Raw genomic sequence first — 5,012 nt, forward strand, 5'->3', positions numbered from 1 at the left:
CCGGTTGCCGCTGAGACCCGCCTGGCTGTGGGCAGAGGAGATGTGACTTCAGATCTAGGCGGGAGACATGCTGGCCAGATGAGGGACGCAGGACAAGAAGGTTTGTGCAGCGGGAGAAAGGCAGTAAAACATGACTGTTTCCTCCAAATGCGAATGTCTCTCTTCTAGACAACTGTGAGTCCACAAAGTGTTTGGCACAGCAAATTTGTATTCATAGGAAATATTTATTGAATTGGAGTGCAAAGGAAATGGCAGAAGAGGTCCCAGGAGATGATTTTCCTGCTTTAATCACAGAATTGGTCCCAAATTACAAAGGCCCAGACAAGTGGACTCCTGTGCTGGCTCTTTCCCCGGCTCCTCTAAGGCTCTGGGACTGCAGAATTGCCCTGCAGGAGATGCAGCCAGAGAGACTCCGCGGCCATCACTAATTGGACAGCAGAGACTTCTTGAGTGGAGATGGGGAGAAAGCCCGACCTCCTCACCCTCTTTGGCCTGGGTGATAAAGCATATGTTGACTCAATCCATTTATTTGGGGTCTTTGATCAGTTTTTAGGGCTATGTTTGATGGGAGTAGATACTGTCTTCATCTGGGTTAGAAAGATACAAGTAGTGCAGAAAATTGCACAAGAATTGGAAAATTTGTACTGAGAGGTGATTTCTGATTCATAGAAAAGAAGGGGTTTTGATTCATAAATACTTAATAAATGAAAAACATGGGAACAAGTTTCCTACTTTTCCTGAGGAACTTTTCAGTTAGAGGATATCTTATCTCCACCTGTCTGTCTATACCTATCCCCTTTCTACATATCATCTGTCCATCCATGCAGGTAGAATGGGTGTGGCAAGGATCTTGGAGAAAAAGAGCCACCAAGTCACTGTGGCCTGATTCAGGGGGTGAATAGACTTCCTCTCAATTGCTTTGTGGAAGAGTATGGGTGTGGCACATTTGGAAGGGAAAATCAAGAACTGTGTTTTTTGTTTTTGTTTTATTAAATCATAGCTGTCTACATTAATGCAATCATGGGGCACAATGTATACAATTTGAAATACTTTCATGAAGCTGGTTAACATAGCTTTTACCCCATTTTCTTGGTTATTGTGTTAAGACATTTATATTCTATACTCAGTAGATTTAACACGTACCCTTGTAAAATGCACATAGGTATGGTCCCACCAATTACCCTCCCTCCACCCAAGACCTGTGTTTTGAGTGTCGTGTGTGAGATGCATATGAAGACACCCAGGAGAGAATGTTTATGCAGAGCTCATGGGAGAAGCTGCATCTGTTTGGCCACCTCTGAATACCGATGGACGTTATGGGCAGTGAAATTCGGTGAGCTGAGCTGGCAGGTTGATGCAGATAAAGGCAGGAGAGGTTTGAGGACTGACTTCTCATGCAATCCCAAGTTGGGGTCAGGAAAATGAGTAAGAGGAGGCAGAGAGGGAGCGGGCAGAGCAGGCAGAGTGGCGGGCGGAGAACCCAGAGAGGAGCTTCCCAGAGGGCAAAAGGGGCAACGCATCTCAGAAATGAGAGGGGGACAGAGGCCAGGGCTGAGCTGAGTAAGATCATCCCGGAGAATTAGACTTGATGACACAGGGTCGACATTGATGAGGGTGACTTGTTTTATTGTGGAACTAACGGTCTATTTAGAGTGCTTTCAAAAGATAATGATAGAAAAACATTAGTTCAGGGGTTGTGGACTCTTTCGACGGGTCTTCATGTAAAGGGGAACAAACAACTGGACAGGAAGCCGGAGGGGCGTGAGTTCAAGGGAGTTCTCTTCTTTCATGGCTATTTTTACTGGTGGGAGTGTTTTTATGTGATTATGGTGATGAGGTATAGAGAAGGGAAACTGATGCAAGAGAGGACAGAAAATAGTGACAGTGACATCTGAGCAGACTAGAGGAATTAAACTCAGGACACAGGTGGAGGGAGGGACGGTCTTCACATACAGGGAAAAAGATACTGCAGAAACAGCACCCTTCAGAGAGGGGGACTGATGTGCTCGTCTATAGTTGACTGTAACAACAGATAGGGGTCGCTATTGTTCAATGGCAAGATGGTCAGAGAACGGGTTTAGCTGACGAGTGAGGAGGAAGGATGCTTTAGAAGCCAAAGGAAGAATTGGGAATACATCACCTCCACCTCCAAGCCCATTGATTCAAGGGATTTGAAAGAACAGGCTGAGGGGCTGAAGGGGCAGCGTCTCCCCCAGGGCCAGCGGGCTGTCAGCAAGAGGAGAAAGGTGAAGCATTCAGAGAAGAGGTTGAAATATGGAAACTTTTGCTGATGACCTTGAATTCTAGAAGGCAGAATGGGAGGGTGTGGACTGCCTAGAGGCCTGTGGGCTCACACATGTACAAAGCAAAGTGGGGTGGGGTTCTGGCTGACAAGGACCGCCTGTGAATCAGTGGGTTGTGTACTTGCAGTGAAAGGTGTGATGCATTTTGCATTTGTGGGGTGTGGCTCTGAAGCAGGGAGGAAAAGGTTTCTCCGGAAGCAAGTGGGGCTGTGTACACCTCCGGGCCCATCACGCTGATGGCAGGGCGGTCTGGAGCCCAGGCCAGGGCAGCGATGTGCAGTATTCTGTGGCCCTTCCCTGGGTGTCCCCGTGTGCTGTGCGTGTTGTAGACTGCACAACCTCAGAGAGGCTATTTGCATTCACTCCGTGTGAGTGCTGCCTGCACAACGATAGTGCTTTGCTTAGAGATAATCGGCACTGGGATCACGTGGGGCTTATCATTTCTCACTATATGGGTGGAGAAACTGAGGAACAGCTATGTTCAGTGACTTTCCTGACTTCAGGCCGCTGTCGTTTGTGTAACTGGCGATTCCAGCCTGGGCATGCGTTGTTAACTTCAGAGCTGCCTCTTGAATGCAAGATTCTTTTTTCCCTCTGAGGTTTTGCTAATAACCAAAAAACAAACAAACATTAGAAAACAAGCAAACATCCTCTTGAAGGAAAGAGAATCAATGTATGTAAGAGAATAATTTAAAAACAAAAGCTGTCTTTGACATTACAGGCTTTCCTCAATCATTTGGTGGCCTTTGGTCATTCTTGTTTAGGAGAGAGGGGCCATGGTGATTAGAAGCCATGTGTGTATTGCTACTAAATGGCAGAATTCCGTGTCGGGTGATCGGACATTTTGTAGGAGGGACAACAAACATCAGTGTTTGTACGTCTTTAATCTTGTGCTAGACTATTTCTCTTGGGAAAGTCCTCCAGTCTCCTGGCTTACCTGTGTGGTGACCCTTGTCCTGAGACCTAAGGAAGGGTCTCCTTTCAGTATTTGGATTTTAATTTAAAGCTCTTGTTTTCAGCCCCTGCAAAAACCTTCCACAGTATCTGGAACTTCCAAGCCCAGAACCTTTAGCTCAGTAATTGTGCTAGAGAATTCTTGCACCCTCTTTCAATCGTCTTCATCTGCCTCTTAGTCCAGCCACCGCTGTGATGATAAATCCTGTGTGGGCAGGACAGTCCTACACAGGTCACACTAGAGCACCTGGTCAGCAACCCTAGGGCTTCTTTGGTGCCTCTGAGTCAAGCCCGGGAGGCACCGGCACATGGGCACCCAGCAGGGCAGGGAAGCCTATGCCACCAGTGAGTGGCGGATGTAGGTGACGGAAAATGCTCCCCTCACTCCCTCCCCAGAGCAGATGGCTTTGAGCCCATCTCACAAGCTGCCTGAGATAGTCCCAGGAGATGGAGCAGCCAGTCACCCACAGCCCTGGACAATGTGGCTCTCCTTCCTTCCCCATCACACCTGCTAGTCCCTCACGCCCACTTCTTGGGATCATATTCCTGAATAAGCTACCTGTAAGTCCTTACCTCAAGCTCTGCCCTTAGGAGCATGTGTGTGGGGGTGGGGGTGGAGGTTGGGTTGACCAGTTGGCTGGGCAAAGGGAGAGAAGGACCTGCAGGTCTGAGTGTTCTTTACACAGACTCTCCCGCAGTCTAGCGTGAGCCCCGCCCCTCAGTCTGACTTTCAGCGAAGCTTCCTGACAGCTCAGGTGTGAGTCGCTGACTTTCTATTGCTTTCTCTGCAGGAGATTAGTTTTCAGCTCTTCCCACTCTGATACATTATTTACCGTCCACACACCGGCTCTGCCTCTACTAAAACCTCAGTGACATCTGTCATCTGGCATCGTCCCCTCACCTGTTCTCTTTGTCCTTGTGGGTTCAAACCTTTCTTCCCAGTGGGGCCTGCAGAGGGCTGTAGGGGATCCACACACGTCTCCCGTGCCCTGCTCACCTGGACACTCAGCACCTTCCAAGATACGCTGAGTGACATAAACGGCCAGGAAACTTGGGTTTGGGCGAGACAGCAGAGGCCTCTGAGCCTCGACGTCCTCATCTGTAAAATTAGCTGTGTGAATTGATCTCCGAGCTCCCTCCTGCTCTAAAACGGTATGAATTATCTCATTCCCACCTTTGGCTCTCCAAGAAACTCACAGAAACATCTAGTGCTTAATATCTTAAGGCAGAATTTGATTAATCCTTTGGTTTAGGGAAACCACGTTCTGCACTTGCCTCCCAGGAAATGCCTGAATTGATGAGAGTTTCATTTTCTCGGGCCCTGGAGGCAGCTCGTATTGACTCTGCCGGAACGCTCCCCATTCAACCCGTTTTTCTCTCTCTAGAATTCACTTGATATTTTCTCTCCCTTGGCACCTTCCTTCCGAAAGCTTCAGAAAGAACACTGGCCTCCAATTGCAGAGGGTCTCCTGGGCTTTTACATCCAGTCCTTTCCTGTTTTTCTAAGATTACCTGTTGTCATGTGTGGGTTTGAGTGGAGAGGTCACAAAATGGGACGCTAAGTTCACGACTTGTTTACACACATCTGCACACATGTGCGTGTCTTGAATTTTCCCAGGTATCGGTGAAGTGTATTTGCACTCTGGGGTGGGGGTTGTTGCTTCTCCCTAACTCACTCAGTGTAACCCAGCCCTCACTATTCCCTCTTCTCCCTAACTCACTCAGTGTAACCCAGCCCTCACTATTCCCTCTTCT

The sequence above is a fragment of the Otolemur garnettii genome, unplaced genomic scaffold (assembly GCF_000181295.1).
Source record: "Otolemur garnettii isolate 467f Iridium unplaced genomic scaffold, OtoGar3 scaffold00053, whole genome shotgun sequence".
Classification (NCBI taxonomy): domain Eukaryota; kingdom Metazoa; phylum Chordata; class Mammalia; order Primates; family Galagidae; genus Otolemur; species Otolemur garnettii.